Below are 12,679 nucleotides of genomic sequence, written 5' to 3'. Positions count from 1 at the left end.
GTGGAATAAAAAAATAAATGAACAAACTTAACCAAACACAAACACATAGATACAGAAAACAGAGTAGTGATTACCAGAGAGGAAGGGGGTTTAAGGAAAGGCTTAACTGTATGGTAACAGATGGAAACTAAATTATTGGTGAGTGCTCTATAGTGTATACAGAAGTCAAAATATAGTGCATACACGTGAAACATATAACAGTGTGAACCAGTGTTACCTCAATCTAAAAGAAAACAGGTTGCAAGAGAGTTCACTGAAATACACAGGTAAGTACAGTCTTAAAAGTAGCAGAACAGCTTTTGTTTCCAACAAATTCTGGAATTCAGATTTATCCAGATTAAGGCAAGTGCCAACATACCGTAAGTGAGGGTTTGATGTATATGAAAGTCAGACAAGAAAGAGGGCAATTACCTGATGAAATTTTTTGACACTAGAATGACATGTTTTGTGAGTATGTATTTTGCTGCACATAGAAGTTATTTATTTATTTATTACTGATTTGCGTATATTCTATTTCCCTATAGACTTCCCATACAGATGTGGATAAGAACTGTCTATACTCTCCACACTATATTTCCAATGTGTGGACCTTTGTACATATCTACTACCGAGGCTGATGTTTATATTTGCCCATATAATAGATTTCTGATGTCTTGTATTACTCACCCTCCTCACTTCCAAATGTGCTTTTGAAAAGATTCAATAAAATTCATGTGTTCCCCATCTTGAACGCCCCACCCACCTCCCTCCCCATCCCATCCCTCTGGGTCATCCCAGTGCGTCAGCCCCAAGCGTCCTGTATCAATGTATGGCAAAACCAATACAATGTTGTAAAGTAAAATAAATTAATTCATTAAAAAAAAAGAAAAGATTCAATAAAATTCAATATTAGATGACTTTACTCAGAAAACCGCTTATCAGGATCAGATCACGTACTTAAAAATACTCCCAGATATTTTCTATCCAACTAGTTTCTACCAGTAAATGTGGCAGCCTGAGGCAGAAGGGACTTTATTACCTCCCCCTTAGTGCTGGGGAATCATTAGGTAAATGACTGACCTTGCCCAGTTCCTGTCTTGGATCTTGGAACCTGATGGAGTGAGTGTCTGGAGAGGGGTGTTAACTACCAGAGCTCAAGAGCCGTGGCTCACCTCTGCCTGTGCAGACTCTATTGACCATCAGCTTCGATGGCTATTGCTGTCCTAAGAATTTTAAGGTCGCTGTACAGACGGATGACAAAAACCCAAGGGTCTCGTGGCAAGCCTCCAGACCTTTGAAGAGCCTCAGCTCTCTGACCATTGGGATCGTGGTAATGTTTGTTGCTTTTGGCCTTGAAGCCAATCTGTCCCAAACCCAAACTGAGCATCTGGAGAAAGTACAATTTGTAAGAAGTGTTCCCACAGGCCATATCTATCTCTCCATTACCAGAATAAAAATATCCCAACTACTCCAAAGTACCCAGCTAATGAAAAGCTGTCTTATTTGGCTCAGCTGGATCATCCCAATGATCTATAGGTCAACTTACCCCTGCTCTCTTACATCTCCCCTCAAATCAAGGGCACAGGATACTTAAACATATGTTTAAAAAATTCTCCTTGTTGTCATTCCCCAGGATCCATAAATCATTTTTGCTCTTATAAATCTACAAGGCTTTAATGCATGAGACCTAGGGGGATGCTAACACAGGTGTGTAGAGAGAAAAGCTCCCTTTGCCTACCCCAGGTCCATCAGCCTCGCAGCGCCTCAGTTTGCTTATCTATAAAATGAAGGTTTGAGTTAGCTGAGAATGTAGGTATTTTCAGCAGTATCTTATACTTAAAGAACACATTGCTATAGCATTTAATAAGAAAGTGAGAAACTATATACTTACAACTGCTATACTTTTAGAAAACAGCACTGAAGCTTATAGATTTTCCAACGGCCAGTGATGATAAACCTGCATTCTCCAGTGAAGTAATAAGTCTCCCCCTCGCTCCACCATCAGAAACACATTCCAAGACACTCAACCCTAAGTAGTCCCTCTCAAGCCAAATGTCCCCAGACTGTGTTTATTCCAATTTGGAATTACTGTAGGATCACTTGTGTCTAGTAACATGGTCACTGCCAGTCCCTGCTCAGTATTGCATGGAATTCTTCATCAAGGTGCCAAAATTCTAGTCATGCATCCTACTTGGGGGAACTCAATCGGCCAATGTATTTCACTGTTACTACATTTATATATTTCTGTTTTATGTCCTAAGAATTGAGCTGAACTGGGAAGTTCCTTTTCTCAGGCTTTTAAGAGAAATTATTTTATTGAAGTATAGTTGATTTACAATGTCATGTTAGTACAGCAATGGAGAAAGCAATGGCACCCCACTCCAGTGCTCTTGCCTGGAAAATCCCATGGATGGAGGAGCCTGGCAGGCTGCGGTCCATGGGATCGCTAAGAGTGGGACACGACGGAGCGACTTCACTTTCAGTTCTCACTTTCACGCATTGGAGAAGGAAATGGCAACCCACTCCAGTGTTCTTGCCTGGAGAATCCCAGGGACGGGGGAGCCTGGTGGGCTGATGTCTGTGGGGTCGCACAGAGTCGGACACGACTGAAGTGACTTAGCAGTAGCAGTAGCAGCAGCAGCAGTACAGCAAAGTCATTCAGTTATATGTATATATATATATATAATATTATTTTTCATATTCTTTCCATTATGATTTATCATAGGGTACTGAATAAAGTTCTCTGTTCTATCCAGTAGGAAACTTATCCAGTCATTCTGTATATAGTAGTTTGCATCTCTTAATCTCAAACTTCCAATCCACCCCTTCATATTCCCTTACTCACTTGGCAACCACAGGTCTGTTCTCTATGTCTGTGAGTCTATTTCTGTTTCACGCATAAGATAATTTATGTCATGTTTTAGATTCCACATAGAAGTGATAGATGATATTTGTCTTTGGCTTACTTCATTTAGTATGAGATATAATCTCTGGGTTCATCCTTGTTGCTGCAAGTGGCATTATTTCATTCTTTCGTATGACTGAGTGGTACTCCAGTGTGTGTGTGTGTGTGTGTGTGTGTGTGTGCGCGTGCACCACATCTTTATCCATTCATCTACTGATGAGCAGTTGGGTTGTTTCCATGTCTTGACCATTGTAATTTGTGCTCCTATAAACATAGGGGTGTGAGTATCTTTTTGAATTAGAATTTTATCTCTTGGGCTATTGTTGATACAGTTCTTTGGTACATTTCTGTAATGGGAAGGAAAAAAAGCATTTCTTAAAACCCAGACCACATCCTCTACAGGGCAGATTCCTGACTTAGAAACCGTTTTGCCTTGCCAAGAGGCTCAATGAGGCAGTCCCAGAGACTTTGAAGTGAGAAATGTGAAGGAAATAAGAATGTAGGGTTTCTGGGGCACTCTTAAGGGTCAAGGGGAAAAGAGAAAGTCAGCTGGATAGTAACAGTCTGACTGATGGGGCCAGGAGAATGTCCCTATGGTGGGATGTTCTGAGACTTTTAAATCAGGGGCTGCACCCATTTGTTCCTATGATAGAAACAGCTTCTGCCCCATCCACACCCCATATCCCATTTTTGAATGGAGTTTCTGTGCATATTAATACAATAATCATAAGAGTTGAAGGAAAAAGCTGAGTTTCTTGCTTAGCTCTCGTTGAATACAGCAGGCCCAGACTGGTAGGGTAACCTGTCCACTGAACATATTTAAGCAGGAGTTTTGATTCAGAGGCAACCTCTGAGAATTTGCAGAAATCTTGGGGACTTTTTAGACTCCCACAAAGTATGGAATATAAAGTTTGAGACAGTCTTATCTGGATTGTAAAGGACCCAGAGACCTCAGCTGACATATGGGTTCCATTATAGGGGAGGACTTTTGTTACACTGGCATCAGGAATTAAGCTAATCTCCTCATATTGGACTTTATCCATCTGTGGTAATATTTTGTGAAATAAGATAAGCCCTGGGACATAGTTAAATGGGTGATAGCAAGTGATTTCATGACTCAGTTTTGCTTGTGTTCTGTCCTCTAATGATGTTTTGACTTCTAAATGCAAATCTCATCCCTGGCCACTCCCTCCCAACATACACAAAAAGCAAATTCATCATCACCACTTTCCCTTCTATTTCAACTCTAAATTCAGATGAAACAGTTAACTGCCCCCTGTGTGCACTGAAATATAAGTCCCCCTCTCTGAGTGGCTCCCCTTCTTGAATCATCTCCCCATCCTAATTTCCCTGTAGTGGCCCTTGGCTATCCTCAGGGTCAGCCTCTCCCCTCTGAAGAGGGGCTTTGCTTCCTCTTACATCTTCAGTGAACCACAGTGACCTGTGAGGCTGATGCAGGTGCTTTGGGAAACCAGTTCATCAAGTGCTGCAGACAGTAAGGGCTGGGGTGAGCCATCAGCCCCTCAAAACTATGGTCTAGAATTGCCCTGGACCAGATTGCTGATGGTGACCTGGAGGTGAAAGGCTCTGGACTCCATTAGCAGTCTCCTGAGTATTCTACCTAATTCAGTATCCTTTCATTTAATTGAAACATTATTTTCTCTCTGTTAGCCAGGGCACTCAAGCTGGTGTAGAGCAGTGTTAATCTTTCAGCTGATTTCCATCTTTGCAGAATTACTTTTCTAGCAATTAGATCCACTGGTATAAATTTGCCTTGCTCCTTCCTGGGGTTCAATGTTCAAATGGAAATCTCCAAGCTCAATGTGTTTCCCTCCAGGCTGACCCAGGGCAGATATTAATTAACGGGGGTGTCGTGAAAATGTTGAGCTTGAAAAAAGCCAAGCAGGAGAATGTTTCTCTTGGGATGTCATTGCAGGCAGTAGACAGACTAAAGAGGGTGAGACCTGGATGAAGAAGAATCACATTTAAAGTCAAGTGGAATCACTGCACTATTAGTGAACCAGGGAGCAAAACAATGGTTATTCTGGAAATGCATTAGAACTTATATGTAACCAAATATTCCACATCCTTTGTGGAAGTCTGAACATAGCTCACTTGTGCACATTCTCCAGGGCAGGTCATGGCCCAGGTCAAGGACTGGGTCACGGTCACCAGCCATCTCAGCTTGCTCGGAACTGAGGGGTCCTGGGATCAGGAACTTTCCAAGAAAAAAACTTTCTGCAAAAGTCCCAGACAAATGCAAAAGGTTGCTCATCCTATTAGAGTACAGTTTCTGAGAAAGATGTATAAGTCAGTTAACTTCTCACACTTTGTGCTAAACTTAATGATGAGCAATTTATGCTCACCATCTTATATACTGAAATTGATTCTTTTAAGAAATCTGGCACCTGCTCCTGCAAATCTAGTTGAGAAACTAACACAAGATTTTCAAGGTAAGTAGGACTGCTAATCGTCAAATCCAGTGGCCTTCTCTTAGACCTTGCCTTCTGTCTGGCAGTGGATACCTTTGAATGTGTGCCTTTTCAAATTCTCTCTTCATTGGACTTTTGGGACACTTAATTTTTCTGGTTCGCTTCTTTCTAACCATTTCTCTTTCTCCATTGCTGCAATTTCTAGCTTCATCCCTGTTCTTTCTCTGCAGTGACTCCTACAGATGCTGTGCTGGTTATTTACCTGTCCCCTTTAATATTCTGCTCTGTGCTGCCAGGGCTGAGGATCAGCAAACTCACTTCCCTTGGTTTACTCAATAGCTGGTTTTCCGTTAACTTGGGCAGTAGAAGCACCAGGGGCTGGTCAGAAAGTAGGAGAGAAGTAGGACCTTCTCCTGGCCCCCCCCACCCAGTGCAGGGCTTACTCACAGTTGCCGGTGGTTGCCACAGCTGTAGAGCGTGGTGATTCTGGTCTCCAGCAGCTGCAGCAGGGAAGCACCTTCCCAGAGATGCCTGCTCTGGTCAATGCTGGATCTTGGAACTGTGCTAGCCTTTGCAGGAACACAGAAGCTGGTGAGGCTTGAAGCTAGGGAGATTTCCAATTATTAATAGCATATATTAGACTCAACTTCAGTCTTGCATCCAAAACACTTAAAGGATCTATCTGTGTGAATAATCTCATCTATACTATTCTAATCATCCTCCTATAGACCTTGACCCTCCCCCCTGATTACTAGAAAAGTTTCTAGTGATGGAGCTATCATTCTTCTAGTAATTGATATTTGCCTTTCCCATGTTTCCAAAACCTAACTGGTAACAACATCTTGTCTCTTTATATAAAACTCAAAAGTATTTTGTGGACTACAAAGAAATCTGAGTGCTGAAGAATTGATGCTTTTGAATTGTGGCGCTGGAGAAGACTTTTGAGAGTCCCTTGGAGAGCAAGGAGAGCAAACCAGTCAATCCTAAAGGAAATCAGTCCTGAATATTCATTGGAACGACTGAAGTTGAAGCTGAAGCTCCAATACTTTGCCCACCTGATGCGAAGAACTGACTCATTAGAAAAGACCCTGATACTAGGAAAGATTGAAGGCAGTAGTGGAAGGGGATGACAGAGGATGAGCTGGTTGGATGGCATCACTGACTCAATGGACATGAGTGTGAGGAAACTCTGGGAGATAGTGAAGGACAGGGAAGCCTGGTGTACTGCAGTCCATGGGGTCATAAAGAGTCAGACACAACTTAGCAACTGAACAACAACAAGGTATTTTACATCTTTTACTTTGTCTCCTTTCCCTGATTTTGGCCGCTATAACCTTATGTCTGGCCAAGAACAATATATTTCTTATTTATTCACAAATGCGATTAACACCTGCTCTCTTATAAGGACTTTGCACCAGATACTTTGTGTACATGATTTCTAAACATCATGATGAGTTTCAGATCTATGCCTCTCTCTTCTGCAGATGAAGTAACAGAACTTACGTTAGTCAACTTTCCAAAGGTCACATAGGCATTAAGTGGAAGAGCCTAGATCTGAACCTATATCCTTTTAACTACAGAAGCTATACTTTTTTCTTTAGTTATTCCTTTTCTGGTTTTTTCAACTTCAAATTTATCTGCATTTAATCAGTCTGGATAATTATTTGAAGTTTCCTGTTTTAGAAAACCTGATCAATAGTTAAAATCCAATCAATTTTTACCGAATGAATTGGACTCTCTACTCCGTTAAACACAATTTAAAAATGTTAACAGCTTTGTTGGGACGTAAGTGACAAAATAAAATGCATATATTCAAATTATATAATATGATGATTTTTGACATATATACACCTGTGAAATCATTATCATAATCAGGATAATGACTATCTGTTACTTCAAAAAGTTTCCTTGTGTTCCTTCTGAATTTCTCATCTCACCCCTCTTCAACCCTCCCCCAGACTATCCCCCATCAACTCCCAGAAAACTACTGATATGCTCCTGTCACTATAGATTAGTTTATATTTTCTAGAATTTTATGTGAATGGAAACATACAGTCTGTACTCCTTTTTTTTTGCCTCTAGCTTCTCTCATTCAGCGTAATTATTTTCTGATTCATCCATGTCGTTGCATGGATCATTATTCTTTATTGTTCAGTACTATTTCTCAATTTGCTGCTTCCTTTTCCTGATGATAGACACTTGTGTTTCCAGTTTTTGCAATTACAACTGCTGTGAACGCTCATGTAGAAGTCTTTGTTGAGTCATATGCTTTCATTTCTCTTGATATATGTGTAGGAATGACAAGGCTGGGTCAGGTGAAAGGGGGATGTTTAACTTTTTAAGAAACCAACAAACTCTTTTCTACAGTGGTTGTGTGAGTTTACATTTCCACCAGGAGTATATGAGAATTCCAGTTACTTTACATATTTGCCAACATTTGGCAAGATCTGTCTTTTTAATATTATCCATCTTCAAAGCTAAGATGATTTGTGACTTGAATTTGCATTTTTCTAATGACTAATGCTGTTGAGCATTTTCATACATTTTGTCATCCATATCTTCTTTGCTAAAGTGTCTGTTAAATCTGTTGCTTGTTCTTATTGAGCATTCATTTGACCATTTTTATTGGAGAATTTGAGTGTTCTTTTTATATTGTGGATACAAGTTCTGTATCAGATATGTGATTTGCAAATATTTTATCATAGTCTGTCTTATCTTTTCATTTACAGTGTCTGCCAAAGAGAAGAATTTCTTACTGCAATGAATCCTAATTTATCAAACTTTTGTTTAACGAATTATATTTTGGTGTTACATCTAGGAAATCCTGTCCAACCTAGTTCACAAAGGTTTTTTCCCTATTTTCTTTCATTAGAAGTTTTAGATTTTACATTTAAATGCATGATCCATTTTAAGTTAATATTTGTTTACAGTAAATTATATTGACCAAGGATTTTTAAAATGTATATACAATTGTTTTGACACTATTTGTTGAAAATGTTATCCTTTCTCTATTGAATTGCCTTTTGTACTTCTGTTGAAAATGATTGACTTATATGCATAAATCTGTTTCTTGTTTCTCAATTATTTTCCAATGCCTTGTTTGTAAATGTTGATGTCAGTGCCACAAGCACTCTAGCATTTGGATAAATCTTGAAGTTAGGCACTGTAAATTCTTCAGCTTTATCTTTTCCATGTTGTCTGGGCTATTTTAGGTACTTTGCATTTCTATATGATTTTGAGAATCAGTCAACTGATTTTTATAAAATTCTGGTGGGATTTGATTTGGATTGTATTGAATCTATAGGTAGGTTTGGGGAGAATTTTCACCTTAATAAAATTGTGTTTTTCAGTTTATGACCATGGTATATCTTTCCATTTCAATTCAGTACTTGGTTGTGTCTGACTCTTTGTAACCCCGTGGACTACAGCCTGCCAGGCTTCCCTATCCATCACCAACTCCTCGAGCTTGCTCACACTCATGTCGATCGAGTTGGTGATGCTCTCCAACCACCTCATCCTCCTGCCTTCAATCTTTCCCAGCATCAGGGCCTTTTCCAATGAGTCAGTTTTTCACATCAGGTGGCCAAAGTATTGGAGTTTCAGCTTCAGCATCAGTCACTCCAATGAATATTCAGGACTGATCTCCTTTAGGATTGACTGGTTGGATTAACTTGCAGTCCAAGAGACTCTCAAGAGTATTCTCCAGCACCACAGTTTGAAAGTATCAATTCTTTGGTGCTCAACCCTCTTTATGGTCCAACATTCATATACATGACTACTGGAAAAACCATAGCTTTGACTAGATGGACCTGTGTTGGCAAAGTAATGTTTCTGCTTTTTAATATGCTGTCTAGGTTGGTCATAGCTTTTCTTCCAAGAAGCAAGCGTCTTTTAATGCATGGCTGCAGTCACCATCTGCAGTGATTTTGGAGCCCAAGAAAATAAAGTCTGTCACTATTTCCACTGTTTCCCCATCTATTTGCCATGAAGTGATGGGACCAGATGCCATGATCTTAGTTTTTTGTATGTTGAGTTTTAAGCCAGCTTTTTCACTCTCCTCTTTCACTTTCATCAAGTGGCTCTTTAGTTCTTCTTTGTTTTCTGCCATAAGAGTGGTGTCATCTGCATATCTGAATTTATTGATATTTCTCCCCACAATCTTGATTCCAGCTTCTGCTTCATCCAGCCTGGTATGTTGGTGGCCTGGGTGTAGCCCACCAGGCCCCTCTGTCCATGGGGATTCTCCAGGCAAGAATACTGGAGTGGGTTGCCATGCCCTCCTCCAGGAGATCTTCCCAACCCAGGAATTGAACCCAGATCCCCTGCATTGCAGGCAGATTCTTTACTATTTGAGCTACCAGGGAACCCCAAGAATACTGCAGTGGGTAGCCTATCCCTTCTCCAGAGGATCTTCCTGACCCAGGAATTGAGCCAGGGTCTTCTGCATTGCAGGCAGATTCTTTGCTAGCTGAGCTACCAGGGAAGCCCTACAACCACTGTGCATCAGGTAAATATATAGTTACATAATAAAGGTAGAAATTGTTTAGGAAGATTCCAGCCAAACAAGACTCTCAAATAATTATTTTATTACTTAAACATTTTATGTAAGCATAAATAAACATGTATTTTGTTTATCATTTCTAAAAGCATAATATTATTTTTATTTTAAAAAATGGATTATTTTTGTGTATGGTGTTAGAAAGTGTTCTAGTTTCATTCTTTTGCAAGTGGTTGACCAGTTTTCCCAGCACCACTTGTTAAAGAGGTTGTCTTTTTTCCATTGTATATCCTTGCCTCCTTTGTCAAAGATAAGGTGTCCATAGGTTCGTGGATTTATCTCTGGGCTTTCTATTCTGTTCCATTGGTCTATATTTCTGTCTTTGTGCCAGTACCACACTGTCTTGATGACTGTGGCTTTGTAGTAGAGTCTGAAGTCAGGCAGGTTTATTCCTCCAGTTCCATTCTTCTTTCTCAAGATTACTTTGGCTATTCGAGGTTTTTTGTATTTCCATACAAATTGTGAAATTCTTTGGTCTAGTTCTGTGAAAAATACCGTTGGTAGCTTGATAGGGATTGCATTGAATCTATAGATTGCTTTGGGTAGAATAACCATTTTGACAATATTGATTCTTCCAATCCATGAACACGGTATGTTTCTCCATCTGTTTGTGTCCTCTTTGATTTCTTTCATCAGTGTTTTATAGTTTTCTATGTATAGGTCTTTTGTTTCTTTAGGTAGATATACTCCTAAGTATTTTATTCTTTTTGTTGCAATGGTGAATGGTATTGTTTCCTTAATTTCTCTTTCTGTTTTTTCATTGTTAGTATATAGGAATGCAAGGGATTTCTGTGTGTTAATTTTATATCCTGCAACTTTACTATATTCATTGATTAGTTCTAGTAATTAAGACCAGAAACTATAAAACTCCTAGAGGAGAACATAGGCAAAACACTCTCCGACATAAATCACAGCAAGATCCTCTATGACCCACCTCCCAGAATATTGGAAATAAAAGCAAAACTAAACAAATGGGATCTAATGAAACTTAAAAGCTTTTGCACTACAAAGGAAACTATAAGTAAGGTGAAAAGACAGCCGTCAGATTGGGAGAAAATAATAGCAAATGAAGGAACAGACAAAGGATTAATCTCAAAAATATACAAGCAACTCCTGCAGCTCAATTCCAGAAAAATAAATGACCCAATCAAAACATGGGCCAGAGAACTAAACAGACATTTCTCTAAAGAAGACATACAGATGGCTAACAAACACATGAAAAGGTGCTCAACATCACTCATTATTAGAGAAATGCAAATCAAAACCACAATGAGGTACCATTACACACCAGTCAGGATGGCTGCTATCCAAAAGTCTACAAGCAATAAATGCTGGAGAGGGTGTGGAGAAAAGGGAACCCTCTTACACTGTTGGTGGGAATGCAAACTAGTACAGCCACTATGGAAAACAGTGTGGAGATTCCTTAAAAAACTGGAAATAGAACTGCCATATGACCCAGCAATCCCACTTCTGGGCATACACACGGAGGAAACCAGATCTGAAAGAGACACGTGCACCCCAATGTTCATCGCAGCACTGTTTATAATAGCCAGGACATGGAAGCAACCTAGATGCCCATCAGCAGATGAATGGATAAGGAAGCTGTGGTACATATACACCATGGAATATTACTCGGCCGTCAAAAAGAATTCATTTGAACCAGTCCTAATGAGATGGATGAAACTGGAGCCCCTTATACAGAGTGAAGTAAGCCAGAAAGATAAAGAACATTACAGCATACTAACACATATATATGGAATTTAGAAAGATGGTAACGATAACCCTATATGCAAAACAGAAAAAGAGACACAGAAATACAGAACAGACTTTTGAACTCTGTGGGAGAAGGTGAGGGTGGGATGTTTCGAAAGAACAGCATGTATACTATCTATGGTGAAACAGATCACCAGCCCAGGTGGGATGCATGAGACAAGTGCTCGGGCCTGGTACACTGGGAAGACCCAGAGGAATCGAGTGGAGAGGGAGGTGGGAGGGGGGATCGGGATGGGGAATACGTGTAAATCTATGGCTGATTCATGTCAATGTATGACAAAACCCACTGAAATGTTGTGAAGTAATTAGCCTCCAACTAATAAAAAAATTAAAAAAAAAAAAAGAAAAAAAAAAAAAGAAAAAGGCAGAGGTGGGTAGGGGAGACATCTAAACAATAGAGATGAATATTAATGACTTCAGCAAGTGACAACTTCCATTTATGAAGTAGTTCCTACCTTTCAGACTCTGAAAAGTGTTTTATCAGCATCATATTAGATGAGGCTTCACGTAATATTAAAAGGTAAATATTCTTTTCATGGTTACTAAGCAAATCGAGGCTTGGGGATGTTAAATCACTTGCTATGGGTCTTATAGCCATTAAATTGCAAAGGTTAGATTCACACTTACTTTCAACTTTAAAGTCTAAGCATATATACTATGGAATATTACTCAGCCATAAAAAAGAATAAATTAATGCCATTTGTAGTGACACGGATGGACCTAGAGCTCATCATACTGAGTGAAGTGAGGTAGATAGAGAAAGGCAAATATCTTATGATATCGCTTACATGTGGTATCTAAAGAAAAATGGTACAAAGGAAACTATTCATAAAATGGAAGTAGCATCATAGATGTAGAAAACAAGCTTATGGCTACCAAGGGGGAAAGGGAGGTGGGAGAGATAAATTGGGAGGCTGGGATTGACCTATACATACTACTGTATGTAAAATATATGCAAAATAGATAACTGATAAGAACTTACTGTCTAGCACAGGGAACTCTACTCAATACTCTGTAGTGACCTATATGGAA

The sequence above is a fragment of the Cervus elaphus genome, chromosome 11, assembly GCF_910594005.1.
Source record: "Cervus elaphus chromosome 11, mCerEla1.1, whole genome shotgun sequence".
NCBI classification, from domain to species: domain Eukaryota; kingdom Metazoa; phylum Chordata; class Mammalia; order Artiodactyla; family Cervidae; genus Cervus; species Cervus elaphus.
This window is presented reverse-complemented; position numbering follows the sequence as displayed.